Consider the following 20390-nt stretch of genomic DNA (forward strand, 5'->3'; position numbering starts at 1 on the left):
AGCTATCCAACCTGTGAAATATAGTGATAAGTTTGAATAAGAGCTAGTTAACTTAATGACCACCTTGAAGTATTATCCTCAAAGATGTTCAAAAGGTCCCTGACTCAATACATTAAGATATTACTTTAAGATATTACTGATATAGTATGTTCACATTATTCTGTGTTCCTGAACTTTTAATAAAGTGACTTAAATCACTTTATTGCTTCAAAGATCATTTCTTTTAAGGCTACAAAAAGCTGTAGTTATCTGCATAGATTGGGGATGCATGGAGATAATTTGAGAAAGGTGTGTGCTGGTCTAAATTACTTTGTTGCTTAATCTAACCTCAACAATGGATACTTCCTAGCTGTCCATTTAACTTGATACCTGACACAAGGAAGCTCTGATTTATCCAAAACATGGATTATTATTAATAACTGAAAAATTGGAATTGTGGCCAAGAAATGACAATGAAACCTATCCAATTATTATTCTAATGGCATGTATACTCTAGCTTTAGCTTAATGTACACAATTCATAAATCTAACCACTAAACATATAGCTTTTTAGCAGGTTGGTATTTTCCCCCCTAATTTTTAAAATCTTTCTGAACATGAAGACTTCACCTTATGGCTAGATTACAGGAAAAAAAATATATAGCTTGACCTAGAAAGGTAATGCCACCTTCATCTTTTAAAAATTATATTAGTCCTTCAGACATATGCTAAATGGAATGTTTTATTGTTTGATAGATCATTTCATTTAGCTATTGAAAATTGGGGTGACTAAGTCTTTAGATATTTAGAAAATACTCTTAAATATGCAACAGTATAATAACGATAACAGTTTATTGCAACCATTTAATTAAGAGTAACAGCTTTTTCAAACTCTGGAATCCAATCCAAACATAAATGCATGGGATTTGATAACTAGAGAATTGTCTTTGAAAGGAACGATGACATGATAGCTAATGCATGCACATGGAAACTAATTAGATTTTTTAGCTAATGAATCCCCATTTAAATAAATGTGATTCAATAAATAATGGATCCCCATGGAAATGAATAGAATTGGATGACTAACACCCCACTGAAATGAATGTGATTCGATAGTTATCGCATCCTCATAAATGTGTTAGATTGAATCCCATTCATTTTAATTGCAATAAATTAAAATAGCTTTTGTTCATGGTCTTTTGGCTAAGATCAAGTATTCTGTCCTTATTTTGGGACTGTATGCTAACCAAGCAGGCAACCTAGACTTTCTGGTCTAATAGATCTCTTCCTTCTGTAACTATATAATCTATAAGTTACATGCCATTCTTTCCAGGAGACATAAACCACTACTAAAATCCATTTATTTCAATGGAGCATTTGTTACCAATCAGAGTCTATTAATTTCAAAGGTGAAATTATACCTATTACAAATGGAACCATCCAAATACTGTATTGAAACACTGCTTTTCAAGAAAAAAAAAGTCAAAAGCATGTTTGCATATTCAAAATCCAATGTGTAATGCATTTTGTTTGCTATCTGTCACTTAATATCAGAAAACTTATTAAAATACAAATTAAAGAGTTAGATATACTTTTTAATAAATATGTAAATTGCAAAATACAAATTTTGTGAAAAATAGAATGTTGAAAACAAAGCACATGATTATCAAAATAATACTAATCTCTCTGAACAAACCTCTTCTAGTGCATTTGTCACACTTATATTTATTTATCTTTCACAGCTCTCTACTTGTTTGTGAATATTATGGGGCCAAGACTGTCTTATTTTTCTTAATATTCCAAAAGTATGCAGCATGAGAACATAGTAAATCCCTGATGAAGTGGTTGAATAGGTAAATGTATAGATACATAAATAAATTAATAAGCAAATGATTACAAAATATTAGGAAAATAAAAACATTACTGAACCTTAATAGTAAGTCAATCTCCTGGGATAAATATGATATTACACACATTTTCATGAATGTGTGTAATCTTTATTTAATTTTTATAACTGCTATCTGATATGTTAAGACATTTTAAAATGAGGAAAATGAGTCCAAAAGGAGTGAATAAAAGACTGGACGGCCAACAAAGTGAGGCCAAAGTGCAGGTACCCTGGATAAGAAAGACACTTGTTTTTTCCTTACACTGTGCCTTCATCACCTTAACATACAAAGATCTGCTGTAGGATTGCATTACATAAACTTGGAGCTACAAAAGATTACAGCTTGGGATAATTATGCAGTATTAAAAATAATTGCCTAAATAAGTAGCACAAGAGCAGTTAAGTATTAAATTTTCTTTGTGCCTAAAATGTTTACATTAATAAAAACATTAAAAAGGCATTGCCTAAATAAAATGAGGGAAAGAGGTTAAAATAATAAAACCTATCTTAACTATTTTCAAGTATTTATGAGAAGTTGAACAATGACAGTAAACAGTGTGGCTAACTTGAGTAAAATATATTATTTAAATGATTAAATAATAGGATTAAAATGTAGTGATATTCAGCTTAAAGATTTACTGACTAATCTTCTATCCAACATATGGAAATTATGAAAAGCTCCAAAGAAATTATGTTGTGAGAATCTTGAATGAAGACATAGAATTTGGGGAAGAAAAAAAAAAAAAGATTCTTTAGAATTGAGGGGTAAAGAACCTTTTTTTTTGCCAAGGGCCATTTGGATATTTATAATATCATTCACAGGCCATACAAAATTATCAACTTAAAAATTAGCATGCTATATTTGGTCAAACATTTAATTAACTCACCTCTATTACCTTGGCAGGGCCAGACCAAATGATTTCATGGGCCTTATATGGCCCGAGGGATGGATATTCACCACCCTTGCTTTAGATAAATAGTTTTCTGAAACCTCAAGAAGTTTAATCCTCTTTATATCCAATTTCTTCCTATTTCTCAATGATTTTCTAATTGAATTTTAAATTATATCAAATAAATGGGACTTCGATAATATTTCTGGTGTTATCAATGCAAACACTGATCATTAAAAATGATGTCATGTACAGAAAATATTTCATACAGAATACAGTTTACTATTAGTATATGCATATTTTATTGAAACAATCAGGAAATCAAACAAGAAACAGTAGCTTTTATCAGAAACAAAATTTCAAATGCGCTAAAATAAATCAGGTTACAAATATTTTTAGTATATTCACTACTCTTGCCTTTTCACTCATTTTAAAATAAATCCTAAAACAATAGTTTTACATTTGATTTTTATAGTGGATTATTTTAAATTATATTTTCTTATATTTAAGATTTACAAAATTATATATGTGTGTGTGTGTGTGTGTGAGTGTGTGTGTGTGTGTGTGTGTATATCTATATATATATATATCTATATATCTATCTATCTATATATATATATATATATATATATATATATATATATATATAATTTTGCATTGTTCTGATTTTAAAAATCTTTCATGGATCCCAATTTCCTCTGAATACCATCTGCACTATCTTTTATAAAAATTTGTATTTCTTGATTTTAGAGAGAGAGAAAGGACAGAAGAGAGAGAGAGAGAAACATCAATTTGTTGTACCACTTATTTATGCATTCATTGGTTACTTCTTCTATGTACCCTGACCAGGATCAAACCCATAGTCTTGGGGTATTGGGGATGATGCTCTAACCAACTGAGCTACCCTGCTAGGGCATCATCTGAACTCTCAAATGTGACCCTTGGGACCTTCAATCTTACATTAGGAAAAATATTTTTCATACTTAGAAACAAAAAAAAGGCTAAAAAGAAGAGAGATGAAAATTTCTTTATAGGAATAGGAAAGAAATGTATCAGAAAGTATCCTAAATGACACAATTCTCAGTCTACAGTGGGAAAGGAAATTATCAGCCAAACTAAAACAATATTTCAAAAAATAAAACAGTTAGGATTGGTATGATGTATATCACCTTTAGTTAATCCATGATCATGCTTAGCTGGAACCTCTCAGATTATGCAACTAATTTTGTAAGTAACAGATTGTATAGCACTACCCACTTCTTTAATGATAATGACAATAAAACATGTCATTGAAAAAAATCATATGAAAAGGTTAGAGCTCTTTCCCCCCCAAAAAAAATAGACATGTAATCTAAATTTAAAGTCATAACTCCAACTTTGCCCTTTACCTTCATTGTGACTCCTGGAGGGGAACTATCCTCTCTGGTCACAGTTAATTCATATGTGTCCCTTTAAGAAATAATAATACCTATCTTATAGTATTGCTAGACAGATTAAATAAATTACTGTTGGAGAACTAGTTAGAATAGTGCCTAACACATAGTAAGCATTATGCAAGTTACTTTAAAAATATGTTTAAAACAATGTTATATTTAATTTAGGGATACAGAGGAATTCCTTAAAAGTGAGTTTATCTTTAAAAATAAATTACATTTAAATGGATATTAAAAACCACACTGATAAGAACAGTACTACTTTGTTTATTCAAGTAAGATACTGAGAAGTCTATTCTGTATTTTTCCCTGGCATATGACTAAAGAGTGTTTTTGAACCCTAAGTTACCCATGATTTATATTGATTAAATTCATTGACTGATTAATATCCTAGGTAGATAAGGATATAATAATCAGACAAGTAATCATTTTTAATAGAAAACCAGAAGACACCTTCTCTTAGAAGGATTATTCCATTTTAGAACAGAAACTTCTTTATCAATTTCAGCTATTTATGCATCTTGATCATTCCTTACCTGTCAAAAATTTTAAGCAATTATACAGCTGTGAGTTGAAGCTTGTTATATTGAGAGATCCTTTTTTTTCCCCATTTCTATCCAATGGCAGACATAGAACCATGCCATCTACACTGTGTGATTTATATCTGCTGAATTATATGGAGAACATTTAGAGCAAAGGTATACACATTTTGCAGATATTTTCAGAAATAGTAAATGCTGGAAAGGTGGCCAGTAAATGGAAATATACCAGTTGTTATTTTGGTTTTAATAACATCATTTTGCTTAAGATGGAAAATGGTTATTTCACACTAGAGGGACTTTCTGATTTTAATTTGGCCTTCCCAAAAAGGTGAGAAGTTTCATTAAAGATATCCCTTAGTTCATTAATTAATTGATAAGCAATTGTAATAAAGTGCTTAGAGGAGTGGTTGTCATTAGGAATTTCTTTAGAGGCAATATTTCAGGAAGAACAAACTATCAACGAAGGAATATTCTTACCCAGTGTTTAATATGCACTGAGTGTAAGGCCAGAGGAAGTTTATATTTCTCTGAAGCTATGAGAAACACATTTTAAATCTCAAGATAATTTGCTACTTAAAGAGTGATTCCTCTGAATTTTATAAAGGGTTTAATAGTGCACAAGAGATTTGGGTAATTGTTTTAATGGGCATATTTATATTAAATATTCATACATAGTTTTATTTATAATTTTAATATTGTGAATGAAGTAGATCTTTTAAAATAGTAATTGGAAATATTAATTTCCTCACTTCCCTTTTTTAAAGATTTTATCTCTTTCAACAGTAGATTTTGGGAATATTGCTCTGTTTTGCCCAACATATTCCTGACCCACTTTTCAACTCCACTCTCACCCCTGCCATACACACAAATTTTCAGTTGTTATGGAGCTAGAGTGATGCCCATCTTACTATGTTTGTCTCCCTCCCCCTTCCCCTTCCCCTTCCCCTCCCCCTCCCCCTCCCCTTCCCCTTCTTCTTCTTCTTCTTCTTCTTCTTCTTCTTCTTCTTCTTCTTCTTCTTCTTCTTCTTCTTCTTCTTCTAAGGTTTTGGCCTTTAATCTGAAAAAGTGTTGATTGAAAGTATACAGCAGAGAGCGGGTGCAATTGGTTGGGGCCATGGAGTCACCAATAAAAAAGAATGCTCTGAAATAAAGTTCACAGAGTAAAAAATCAGAACCTCCAGTCCTTCCCTTCAACACACCAGAGCACAGGCACAGAATCAGTGATGAGCCCAAATGTGTAAAGAGGAGGCTGGGGAGAACAGCAGATGCTCCTGAGCTGCTGTGGGGAGGGAGAGTCCTCTTTGGAATGGGATGAGTAAAACCAGTCAGTTCCCCCTGGGTACCACACAACCATTGGTAAGGCTAAAGGAAAAAGACAAAACTCAATCTTAGGTCCTGTGGGCTCAGAAAACAGGCTAGGGCACAGGGGTTTGGACAACCAAATCTGTTAGTCCCGCTTGGCATTCTTGTCACTGTTGCCATTTTCTTCAGCCCCCTCAGTAGAAAGCACCTCCTGCAGTTTCCACTTGCCACTCTCTGCTGAAACTCTGCTGTGTTTTGGGGCATGAAGCAAATGATAATGTAGCATCCCCAGAAGTGTCTGGTGCCAGGCCCTGATCCAGCACCTCTTCCACGAAGGATGACAATAACTAAAGTTCCCCATTTTCATCACACAGGCTAATCTTTGATTGAATAAATTACAGTAGGTCCTCGGGTTACATCGGAGATCCGTTCCTACGGCGTGACATAAGGCGAGCCGTAAGTTGGAACCCACCTACATAAGCACCTACGTCACTCACATGGAGCATGCACACAGCAGTAATGAAGTGAAATAGTAAAAAAAAATTAAAAGAAAGATAACAATTCCTGACCTTCACTTGTGGTAAATAAATAATAAAAAACATAAAGCACATATGTACATACGTCAAAATGACAGAACTTTTTTTATTTTTTTTATAAATAAATGGGAGGTGGTGACATAACCACGAAACGACGTACGTCGAGTCTGACGTAACCCGAGGACTGCCTGTGTATAACTTCCTGGCTGCTTATCACATTCCAGATGCCTTCACAGGCAGTGACCATGCACTCGTGGTTATTAGCAAGAGTCAGTACCTTGATGTCTGGAAAGGCTGAAATCATCTGTTCCTCAGGTGGCAAGCTCTTGCTTCTCTTGTAGAAGAGATCTCAACCCAATAAACAACCTTTATCTGAAAAAGCATATTAAAACATCTCCAAGCACTTAAAGTCTCTAAAAATTGCCTAGAGCAGTGGTCGGCAAACTCGCGAGCCGCGGTTTGCAGCTTTGTTGAATAATGAGTTTGCCGACCACTGTGTAAGGCATTACCCTTACCCAGAAGTTTTGACTTCAGGTTAAAGACATTAGTACATTATTAAAATGTTTTTTAAGTGTTTTTCCGTAAGGCAGTGGTTGGCAAACTCATTAGTCAACAGAGCAGCAAACCGCAGCTCGCGAGCCGCATGTGGCTTGCGAGCCGCAGTTTGCCAACCACTGGCCTAGAGGTATACAGCAAAAGGGGAAATCTTCATTCAAAAAAAAAAAATCTACTAAATCTAATCAAGAAGCAAGAGTTTGTGTTGTTGAAGCCATGACTGGCTCCCCATATAAATTTCTCCATTTCAGAAAACTATTTCTAATCCTCTACTCCAGACAGGTGAAATAAAGAATGCAGGGCATTCTCTCTCTCCAGGTCCCAGTCTTAGGCTACATTTTCACCCCAGGTGACTGGGGAGGCTAAGCCACTGGGCTCTATATGACACCTACTATACAAGGCCATGCTACAAATTCTAGGAGACATTGTAGCTCTACCTAATACGTAGAAACAAACGCAGGGAAGCAGCCAAAATGTGGAGACAAAGAAACATGTCACAAATGAAAGAAAAAAATAAATCTCCAGAAAGAAAAAAAAAACAAAAAAACTAAATGAAATGGAAGCAAGCAAATTACTAGACACAGAGTTCAAAACAATGGTTATAAGGTTATTCAAAGATCTCAATGAGAGCTTCAAGGACTTAGTGAGACTTTCAAGGATCTTAGTGAGAATTTCGAGTACATTAGTGAGAACATCAATGACATGAAAAAGAACCAGTCAGAAATTAAGCATACACTAACTGACATAAAGACTAATTTACATGGAGTTAATTATGGAATAGAATATTCTGAGAATCAAATCAATGATTTGGAATATGAGAAAGCAAAAAACACCCAATCAAAAGAGCAAAAAGAAAAAAAAAATCAGAAAATAAAAAGATAGTGTTAGGAGTCTCTGGGACAACCTCAAACTTACCAACATTCACATTATGGGGTATCGGAAGGGGAAGAGAGAGAGATCAAGATATTGAAAACTTATTTGAAGAAATAATGAAAGAAAACTTCCCCTACCTAGTGAAAGCAATAGATTTACAAGTACAAGAAACACAGGGAGTCCCAAATGAGAGGAACCCAAAAAAGCCCACACCAAGACACCTCATAATTAAAATGCCAAGGGTTAAATACAAAGAGAGAATCTTAAAAACAGCAAGAGAAAAGCAGTTAGTTACTTACAAGAGAACACCCATATGACTGTCAGCTGATCTCTCAACAGAAACTTTGCAGGCCAGAATGGAGTGGCAATAAATATTTAAAGTTATGAATAGCAAGGACCTACAACCAAGATTACTCTACTCAGCAAAGCTATCATTTAGAATTGAACATCAGATAAAGAGCTTCACAGACAAGAAAAAGTGAAAATGGTTCATCACCACGAAGCCAGCATTACATGGAATGTTGAAGGATATTCTTTAAGAAGAGGAAGAGGGAGGAGGAGGAGAAAAAGAAGAAGAAGAAAGAAGAAAGAAGAAGAAGAAGAAGAAGAAGAAGAAGAAGAAGAAGAAGAAGAAGAAGAAGAAGAAGAAGAAGAAGAAAGAGAAGGAGAAGGAGAAGGAGAAGGAGAAGGAGAAGGAGAAGGAGAAGGAGAAGGAGAAGGAGAAGAAGGAGGAGAAGGAGAAGAAGAAGAAGAAGAAGAAGAAGAAGAAGAAGAAGAAGAAGAAGAAGAAGAGGAATCAAAATATGAACAATAAATGGCAATAAATACATATCTATCAATAATTGTATCAAAAAATCAAAATAAAGGAATAAGGAGTTTTATGAACAAAGTAATGATGAATAAAATAGAACCAGAGGCATGGAAACATGCAACAGACTGATGAATATAAGAGGGAAAGTAGGTGGAGAGGTGTGGAGAGATTATCCAAATATCTTATATGCATATGCATTACCAATGGACACAGACAATAGGATGGTGAAGGAAGTCCTGGGGTGGGGTGGAAATCTGGTAGAAGGGAGCAATGAGGGGGAAATGGGGACATGTGTAATACTCTCAACAATAAAGATTTTTTAAATGAAGCACAAATTGGTAGTTATGGAACAGTTATGGGGATGTGAAGGATAACATAGGAATACTATCTAATAAAACGGTAATATGCAAATTGACCATACCTCCACTACACCCACAAGCTACACCCACCAGCCAATCAGGAGCAAGTATGCAAATTAACCCAACCAAGATGGCTGCAGCCACGGAGAGAACAGGAGGCTTGGGATGCCCCTGGCAATGGAGGAAGGCAAGCTTTCCGCCTGCCCTGGCGGGCCCAGGTCTCCGCTCAGGCCACAAAGTTTCAATTATAGAGGATAAATAAATCCCAACAAAAATGGCTGCCGCCACAGAGCGAGGAGGAGGCTTGGCTCTGCTCAAGCCTACAAAGTTTCAATTATAGAAGATAAATAAATCCCAGATATCAGGGCCTCCACTTGGGTTGCGGGGGGTCATGCCGGCCTGCAAACCACCACAGGCCCCTCACCCAGGCTGCCCCACGCCCCAAGGGAACCCCCACCCTGATCCGGGACACCCTTCAGGGCAAACCAGCCGACACCCACCCATGCACCAGGCCTCTATCCTATCTAATCCTATCTAATAAAAGGATAATATGCAAATTGACCATCACTTCAACACACAAGATGGCTGCCCCCATGTGGTCAAAGATAACTGCTCCCATGTAGACACAAGATGGCCGCCACAAGATGGTCAGCAGTGGAGGGCAGTTGGGACAGACCAGGTCTGCAAGTGAGGGCAGTTGTGGGTGATCAGGCCAGCAGTGGAGGGCAGTTGGAAGGAACCCGGCCTGCAAGGGAGGGGAGTTGGGGACTATCAAGCCTGCAGGGGAGGGCAGTTACGGGTGACCAGGCCTGCAGGGGAGGGCAGTTAGCGGTGACCAGGCCAACAGGGGAGGGCATTTAGAGGTGACCAGACCTGCAGGGGAGGGCAGTTAGGGGCAAACAGGCTGGCAGGGGAATGGTTAGAGGGTGATCAAGCTGGCAGGCAGAAGCAGTTATAGGCAATCAGGAAGGCAGGTGAGTGGTTGGGAGCCAGCAGTCCTGGATTGTGAGAGGGATGTCCGATTGCCCGTTTAGGCCCGATCTTACCGGGATCGGGCCTAAACGGGCAGTCGGACATCCCTGGAGGGGTCCCATATTGGAGAGGGTGCAGGCTGGGCTGAGAGACACACACTCCCATGCACGAATTTCGTTCACCGTGCCTCTAGTAGAGTCAATTGTTATAACTACGTACGGTGTCAGATGGGTACTAGATTTATCAGTGTGATCACCTGTTAAGTATATAAATGTCAAATCATTACATTGAAAACCTTAAACTAATATAATATTGTATGCCAACTGTAATTGAAAAATAAAGTTATTTAAAACAAAAAAATTGTAAAGAGGGCACATTATTTGTTGTATCCTTATCACTTACAAGCAAATAAAGAGGGCATGAGGAAACTTTTGGAAGTGATGGATATGTTTATGGCATTGATTGTGCTGATTGTGGTGCTGGTTTCACAGGTTTGTACTCCAAACTCACCCACTATATAAAAGTGCCCAGCTTTTCATATGTCAGTCATAACTAATAAAGTGTTTTATTTTAAAAAGTCAATTGTTTTTTGTACACTAGGATGACAACTCTAAAATTGAAATAAAGAAAACCATTAAGTTTACAATAGCATCAAAAGGGATAAAATAATTAAGAATAAATTCAAGTGCAATACTCAGATACTGAAAATTGCAAGACATTGTGAAAATTGCAAGACATTTAATTTCATTGAAAGAAATTAAAGAATATGTAAAGAAATGGAGACACCCCATATCGTTATGTTAGATACATGTGAAGTGCTTACTGGAATTTCACATATTTTAGTGATGCAAATGAATGGGCTATTTCTTTTCCCTGGGATCTGAGCATCATGTAGCACCATTTGTATGTCTGTGTGAATACAGTGGAGACTCTGTCTCATCCCCCATAAGTTAGATATGGACTCAAAGGTAAGCAACTCCCTTGCCAGACCCACATATCTAGGCCAGGTTTTTTAACCTTGATGCTATTGATATTTGGATAAGATCATTTTTGTTGTTGTTCTGAGGAAAATATGTGTTGTAGAATGTTTAGCAGCATCCCTGGCCTTTACCTATTCGATCCAAGTTGTACCCATTATTTCCCCTCCTAGTTTTCCTAAGGCCCATACCTTCAGCTCAGTTGTGACAATCAAAAATGTCTCCAGATATTGCCAAATGACTCCTGGGTGTAAAGTCACCCCATGTAAGAACAACTGATTTAGGCAATGATGTGCGGAGTCTCTGAATTAAGGATCACTTTGCTTTTCATAATCTGGGAAGCCCTCCCTGTGTCTTTAGCCTGTACCTTTCTATTGGTTTTCCACTACAAAGTAAAACACTACTACTGCCATTTACCTTGTTTCTAACTTTTGTCCAATTATCTTCTGTCCTCTAGTTCCTAAACTATCTACTAGGCCATAAAACAAGTGGTGTGTTATTTTATATTGTTTTCTATCGATTTATGTTTGTTGACTTTTTTTTTTTCTCACTGAGACTGTATACTTGTTACCAGGAAATATATCATACATTTTGTTTTCTTTGTGTGATTATCAAAGTTTAAATGCTCACTTAATATATGTCTATGAGTCTCAAGAGTTTCACACACACACACACACACACACACACACACACACACACACACACATGCACATCCCACACACATACATACAAACTCACATGTACCCATGAATGTTCCATAAAGAAGATAGAGAACTAAGAAAGTGTCTTAGTAAAAAATCATCTATCTTGGATGTGGCAATTTATCCCTTGGTATTTTCAGTATTCTGATCATATAGTTTCTTGTATGTACTAGGAAGCAAATTCACATTTGGTGAATGACACATACTAAGTAAACTTCTAACTATGTTATCTTTAAACTTTTTCTACCTCCTGGACTCTTCATTTACTCTAAGTATGCAAGATACTAACAAATTCACTCCTGTTTTCAGCATTTATAAACGTAATAAGCCTTTTGACTAATAATAACAAAAATAATAAAGATGTGGAGAGAATCATATGAGAAAGTATATTTAGTGAAATTAAGGCCCTTTCGTATGTATTCCACTAAGGAAGTTAGTAATTCTGAGATTGTAGCATTCATTGGGCTTTTTAAAGTTATAAAATATTTCAAAGGTTAAGCTAGGTCATTAGATGGTTCTATGAGTTCATAAATTAGTCCCTATAGATTTTTTTTTAAATGAAGGCACTTTAAAATAGAGCAGAATGATTTGGAATTGTATTGATTTATCCAGTTAAATGTGCCAATATATATATCCTTTCACTTTAATTTAGACATGTAACCAATAAAATGTGAGTCCTACTGATTAAAATTTTGGTTCTAAATTAGAGTATCTAAGTATATATTAATTGATTTTTGTCTATGAAGCAAAAGAGTACTAAAAATACATTTGAAAGGAAATGTGTCTTCCGCTATGTATCTAAGATGGTAGAATAATTTGAAGAAAATAACACTTGGTTAAACGTGTAAAAATATAAGTGGGTAGAGAAATATAAAATGTTGAATAATTATTGAATTGTCAAGTATGAAAATAAAATGCATCTTCTATTATGATTTATGACTTTTAAAAAATTCTAAGTACAATGGTTGATTAATCAAGTGCATCATAGAATTGGGAAACTTTTCTAAAATAACATATTTATTGAAGAAAAATCTCTGAAATTTAAATTTTCTGAGCCAACTGTAAGGTCGTGGAAATACAGAAGATGGAGGAGAAGAGCATAGAACAGGGGTCCTGTTGGAGACAAAGGATTGTTGGATTGTTGGTTGTTGTTTGCTTATTTTATTTATTTTAAGAGTCAAAATGTACTGGGGAGAAAGTATAGCATGTCATCATTTGAAGGGCCAGATGAGTAGGAGAAAAACAAGGTAATAAGCTCTCTGTGTCAAACAGGGTGAACCAAGATAGCAGTGCTGACTGTGTTTCCTTTTCAACACATGCTTGTGAATGACACCTGTGTGCCTTAGGGTGACTCTTCTTTCTTTTCTGCCTCTATTCTTTTTTTCTTTATTGATTAAGGTATTACATATGTGTCCTTATCCCCCCATTGATCCCTCCCCACTCATGCCCTCACGCCCCTGGTGTCTGTGTCCATTGGTTAGGCTTATATGCATGCATACAAGTCCTTTGGTTGAACCCTCCCTCTTACCCCCACCCTCCCCTATCAGAATGACTCTTCTAATCCTTGGTAGGTGTGTGCAGTGAAGGAGTGGGTTGTGTGGTGTGGAAATCACATCACTAGCGGTGACTAGCCAGTACGGAAACATTGTAAAGTAACCTGTACAGGTGTATTTGACTACTTGCTCCACCAATGACTTTGGTGAAGCAAGGGCCCCTTTTTTTGCACATGTAGTCTCCATGTGCCTGCTGGAACCCTATCCCCATTGAAACTCTTCCCTTAGGCAGGAGGAGCCTTTAGTCTGAGGTCACTTGAACCCTATCTCAATGTATAGGAGGACTTTATTATTTATTTGATATTTATTTATTTATTTATATCTATCTCTCTATTTTGATTGATTTTTAGAGAGAAAGGAAGGAATGGATAAAGAGAGAGAGAGAGAGAAACAGCAAAGTGTTGTCCCACCTATTTGTGCATTCATTGATTGCTTCTTGTATGTGCCCTGACTGGGGATAGACCCGCAACCTTGGCTTATCAGGATGATGCTTCAACTAACTGAGCTACCCAACCAGGGTGAAGGCTTTAATTTTCTATTTTACTTAAACTACAATAACTAAGTACTTCCTTTGCTTTTCCTGCAGCAAATCTTCATTTCCATCCTTGCTGTTTACTATTTACAGTGCCTGGGTAATCCTCCAGGTTCCACTGCACACAGTCTCCCTCATCATGGTGCCTGGTTGTGTGGTTTTAAGGTAAACAGCATATGTGTCTACTGAGACTATGGCTGTATGAATAACACTACCTGAACAGAAAGCAAAGCAATTTCGAGAAGAAACAGAACTATTACATAACCAGAGCTGACAGTTATAAGTACAAAAAGGAGGAAATGTGAGAAGTTTAGAATTAGGGGTTAAAGTGAGGGGTGCTATATGATAACTGTGAAAAGACCCCATATTTTCTTAAGAAGAAAGTGGCAATAAATAAAAAAGTTTTTATATTTAAATAATATTTTAAACTCTGAGATAAATTTACCTGTCTAACAGTATTCTGTCTGGCTTTCACTTTATTAATAATCACTATCCTTTAAAGTCTTTCATTTCAGAAATGCTATATAATGACCCCATTTGGAAAGGAAATGCATGTTGTTTCAATAAAATATACTTTTTTCTTTTGACTCTAACTTTCATTTCCTTTTTTAAAGACTGATGTTTTATTTTATTTATTACTTTTTAACTGAATTTACTGGGGTGAATTGGTTCACAAAACTATGCAGGTTTCAAGGATATGACTCAACAAAACATCATCTGCACACTGCATTGTGCACCCATGATGCAAAGCAAAGTATTTTTCCTTCCCCATTTATCCACCCTTTGCCCACCTCTACCTAATCCCACCCCCCACCTTTCTTCTGGCAACCATCATACTGTTGTTGGTTTCTGTGTGTTATATATATATATATATATATATATATATATATATATATACACACTAGAGGCCCGGAGCAAAAAATTCGTGCATGGGGGGAGGGGGGTGGGGTGTCCCTCAGCCCAGCCTGCACCCTCTCCAATCTAGGACCCCTCGAGGGATGTCCGACTGCATGTTTAGGCCCAAACCCAGTAGGATCGGGCCTAAATGTGCAGTTGGACATCCCTCTCACAATCCAGGACGGCTGGCTCCCAACTGCTTGCCTGCCTGCCTTCCTGATTGCCCCTAACCACTTCTGCCTGCCAGACTGATCATCCCCTAACCACTCCCCTACCAGCCTGATTGCCCCTAACTGCCCTCCCCTGCAGGCTTGGTCACCCCTAACTGCCCTCCCCTGAAGGCCTGGTCACCCCTAACTGCCCTCCCCTGCAGGCCTGGTGCCCCCCAACTGCTCTCCCCTGCAGGCCTAGTGCCCCCCAACTGCTCTCCCCTGCAGGTCTGGGTCCCCCCCAACTGCCCTTTCCTGAAGGCCCGGTTGCCCCCAACTTCCCTCCTCTGCCAGCCTGGTCATCCCTAACTGCCCTCCCCTGAAGGCTTGATCACCCACAACTGCCCTCCCTTGAAGGCCTGGTCCCTCCCAACTGCCCTCCCCTGCTGGCCTGATCACCCACAACTGCCCTCCCCTGCTGGCTATCTTGTGGTAGCCATCTTGTGTCCACATGGGGGCAGCCATCTTGTGTGTTGGAGTGATGGTCAATTTGCATTTTACTCTTTTATTAGATAGGATAGAGGCCTGGTGCACGGGTGAGGGCCGGCTGGTTTGCTCTGAAGGGTGTCCCTGATCAGGGTGGGGGGTGGAGGTCCCTTGGGGAGTGGGGAGGCCTGGGTGAGGGGCCTGTGGTGGTTTGCAGGCCGGTCACACCCCACAGCGACCCAAGTGGAGGGCCTGGTATCTAGGATTTATTTATCTTCTATAATTGAAACTTTGTAGCCTTGAGCAGAGGCCAGGGCGGGCCAGGGCGGTCGGGAAGCTTGGCTTCCTCTATCGCTGGGGCAACCCATGCCTCTGGCTGGCTCCAGCTCTGTGGCCACCACCATCTTTGTTGGGTTAACTTGCATACTCGCTCCTGATTGGCTGGTGGGCATGGCTTGTGGGCGTAGCGGAGGTACGGTCAATTTGCATGTCTCTGTTTTATTAGATACAATTAGTAGCCCTGTGCATGGTCAGTAGCTCTCTGCAGGGTCTGGCCGCTCCGTGTTCTCTGCCCAGAGGTTCTCTGCTGCCCAGAGGCCCATCTGTGCCCCGGCCTGGTCAGAGGCCCATATGCGGCTAGGCGTGTAATGCTTGCCTCGTTGCCCGGGCAACGACACAAGCACTCTTGCCCCCCACCGGGCACTTCGTGACCACTGCCCAGAGTCCTTCCATGGCTGGGGTGGAACACTTCCCTCGTCGCCTCAGCAACGAAGTAAGCATTCCACCAGGTTGCTCACGCTGCCTGCTCTTAGCAGCCACCCTGCCAGGACTGGAGGACTCTAGTTGGACTGAGAGGACTGGGCGCTGCCATCTTGTGGCTATGGACACCACCATCTTTGAGATGGAGTGACGGTTAATTTGAATATTACCCTTTTATTCAATAGGATTTTTATTATTTATTTTTTTTTGCCTAATTCCTATACCATGTTTCCTTCCCCACCCCTCTGACAGATGACAGTCTGTTCTGTGTACCCATGCCTCTGTTTCTATTTTGTTCATCAGTTTATTTTTTTCATTAGATTCCACATATAATTGAGATCATATGGCAATTGTCTTTCTCTGACTGGCTTATTTCACTTAGCATAATTATCTCCAGGTCCTTCTATGCTGTGACAAAAGGTAAGAGATCCTTTTTTTTTTATAGCCACACTAGTGGTCCGGTGCACACAATTTGTGTACGGGGGGGGGGGTTGTCCCTCAGCCCGGCCTGCACCCTGTCCAATCTGGGACCCCTTGGGGGGTTTCCAACTGCTGGTTTAGGCCCGATCACTGTGGGATCGGGCCTAAACCGACAGTCAGACATCCCTCTCACAATCTGGGACCTCTGGCTCCTAACCGCTCATCTGCCTTCCTGCCTGATTGTCCCTAACCACTCTGACTGCCAGCCTGGTCACCTCCAACTGCCCCCCCACTAGCCTTCTCACCCACAAATGCCTCAATTGCTGGCATGATTGCCCCACCACCAGCCTGCTCACCCCCAACTGTCCCCCTGCTGGCCTGATCGCCCCTAACTGCCCCCCCCCCGCCAGCCTGCTCACCCCTAACTGCCCCCCTGCTGGCCTGCTCACCCCCAACCGGCGCCCCTGCTGTCCTGCTCACCCCCAACTTCTCCCACCGCCAGCCTGATCACCCCCAACTGCCTTCCCCTCCTGGCCTGATTGCCCCTAACTGCCTCTGCCTCGGCCCTGCCACTATGGCTTTGTCTGGGTGGCAGCCACAGAGCTGGCTGGGGAGACCAAGGAAGCCAAGCCTCCCATCTACTCTGGCCGGCTCCTCCATCTTTGTCACATCAATTTGCATATTCCCTCCTTATTGGCTGTGGGTTCCGCCATCTTTATTGCGAAGTGACCGTTAATTTGCATATTAATCTTTTATTAGATAGGATAATATTCTATTGTGTAAATGTACCATAGCTTTTTTAATCCACTCATCTACTGATGGGCACTTGGGCTATTCTCAGATCTTAGCTATTTTAAAGAATGCTGAAATAGGGGCGCATATATACTTTTGAATTGGTGTTTTGGATTTCTTAGAATATATTTCCAGAAATGGGATCTCTGGGTCAAAAGGCAGTCCCATTTTTAATATTTTGAGGAAACTCCATACTGTTTGCCACAAGTGGCTGCACCAGTCTGCATTCCACCAGCAGTGCATGAGGGTTCCTTTTTCTCCACATCCTCGCCAGCACTTGTCATTTGTTGATTTATTGGTGGTAGTCATTCTGAAAGGTGTGAGGTGATATCTCATTGTTATTTTAATTTGTATATCTCTAATGATTAGTGATGTTGAGTATATTACATATGTCTTTTGTTCATCTGTATGTCCTCTATAGAGAAATGTCTATTCAGGTCCTTTGCCCATTTATTAAATGGGTTATTTGTCTTTTTGATGTTGACTTGTATAAGTTCTTTATATTTTTTTGAAAATTAACCCCTTATCAGATCTATCATTGGCAAATATGTTCTCCTATTCAGTGGGTTATCTTTTCATACTGTTGATGATTTCTTTTGCTGTGCAGAAGTTTTTTGGTTTGATGTAATCCCATTTGTTTATTTTTCCTTTGTTTCCCTTGACAGAGGAGATATGTCAGAAAACAACATTGCTGCAAAAAATTTCCAAGCTTTTACTGCCTATATTTTCTTCTAGAATTTTTATGGTTTCATGACATATTTAAGACCTTAATCCATTTTGAGTTTATTCTTGTGTATGGTGAAGGTTGGTAGTCTAGTTTCATTTTTTTTTTCATGTTGCAGTCCAATTTTCTCAATACCATTTATTGAAGAAACTGTCTTTACCCTATCGTATGTTCTTGCCTCCTTTGTCAAATATTAATAATAAAGCCTGGGTTTATTTCTGTATTCTCTATTTTGTTCCATTGTTCTATATGCCTGTTCTTGTGTTAATATCATGTTATTTTGATTACTAGGTCCTTGCAGTATAATTTGATATCAGGTAGTGTGATACCAGCAACTTTGTTCTTCCTCATGATTGCTGAGACTTTCCGGAGTCTTTTGTGGTTCCATATAAATTTTTGAAATATTTGTTCTAGATTTGTGAGTTATGCCATTGGTATATAAATAGGAATTGCATTAAATATGTAGATTGTTTTGCGCAGTATGGACATGTCAATTATGTTTATTAATTTTTCTTATCCACGAACATGGTATATGTTTCCTCTTATTTGTATCTTCCTCAATTTCCATCTTTAATACCTTCTAATTCCCAAGTACAGCTTTTTATATCCTTTGTTAAATTTATTTCTAGTTACCTTATTTTTTGTTGTTGTTGCAATAATAAATGGGATTCTTTCCTTAATTTCTCTTTATGATAGTTCATTATTGCTATACTAGAGGCCCAGTGCATGAAGATTCATGCACTCAGGGGCGTTCCTCAGCCCAACCACCCTCTCATAATCCGGGACCCCTCGGGTAGGGTCCCTAGGCCTGGCCTGAGATCAGGGCCTATCGGGTCTTTCCTTCCCTGGTCTGCAGGAAGCTGGCCCCACCCCCGCCGCTGCCACTGCTTGCCATCTGTGCAGCACTGCCTCCCCTTCCCTGCCACCGGTGGCCTCCTTCTGCAGGCGACAGGCTGGGGTGCAATGGCTTGGCTGGCCTGGGCCTCCCTCTTTATTTGCTGGGGGTGGGGCCAGCCATGCAAGGGGCTGTCTGCCTACCTGATTGCCCCTAACCGCTTGCCTACCTGCCTGATCACCCCTAACCACTGGTCTGCCTACCTGATCACCCCTAACCACTCTGCCTGCCTGCCTGATTGCCCCTAACCGCTTGCTTGGGGGTGGGGCCAGCACTGACTTCCAGTTTGTCAGCCTCTGGTTGTCGCAGGAGCCGACCGCCAGTTGCCTGCCATCTGTTGCAGGGTGCTCAAGGCCGGAAAAGCCTCCTGCGAAGGCTTTCCCAGCCTTGGGCTCAGCCGCACCCCAGCGTCCCGGCGATGGATCTCCTGGTGCCCAAGGCCAGAAAAGCTTCCGGCAGGATGGTTTTCTGGTGGGTGTAGTGAAGGTATGGTCAATTTGCATAATACTCTATTATTAGGTAGGATAAAAATGCCACCAATTTCTGAATATTAATTTTGTATCCTGCTACTTTGCCAAGTTCATTTATTAGATTAGTATTTTTTTGGTGTGGAGTCTTTAAGGTTTTCTAGACATAATTTCATGTCATTTACCAATAATGACAACTAACTTTTATTTTTATAATTTCATATTCTCTGATGACAAAATACAGTCACTACATTTACTCAGCCTTAAAAATGGTTGTAATATGAAATTTAGATCCTGATGAAAGGAAATAGTTATATAAACGCTTGTTCTAAATCCATTAACTTGTAGCACAATTTGTATTGTGAACTGCCAAAAAGACACAGCGTATACCATAGTGTACCACACCATAAGGGCAACTGCAAAACCTACTCTAAGGGATTATGTGACTATTCATCATGCAAAATGTGTCCACCTACAGATCATCTGTGCACAGGCTTATATGTATGTACATGGATATTATTCAAACTTATATATCTCGTGCTTTTCCGTTTTTCCCCCTGGAGCTCTGGCCATCTTTTCTTTTGGCTGTTCATATTAAAATACTATCAAATCCAGGCATGATTCTCTATCATTTTTTTTTATTATGGTAACATTTACCTTCACTTGAACAGTTGCTGGCCACAAATCTTCAGATATTGTGTGAGAATGCCAACTTTCTGATAAATAACAATATATAGAATTCTTAATAAAATGCATCTAATTCAGAATTATGTAACTGAATTACCATTAGGTCTGGAAAAGATTTACTTAAAAGAAATCAAAGGAAAATAAAATCAGTATATACCATTTCTAAATTGCCCATATTAAACCTTAGACTGCTCATGAACAAACTTAATTCT

The sequence above is a fragment of the Eptesicus fuscus genome, chromosome 8, assembly GCF_027574615.1.
Source record: "Eptesicus fuscus isolate TK198812 chromosome 8, DD_ASM_mEF_20220401, whole genome shotgun sequence".
Lineage (NCBI taxonomy): Eukaryota > Metazoa > Chordata > Mammalia > Chiroptera > Vespertilionidae > Eptesicus > Eptesicus fuscus.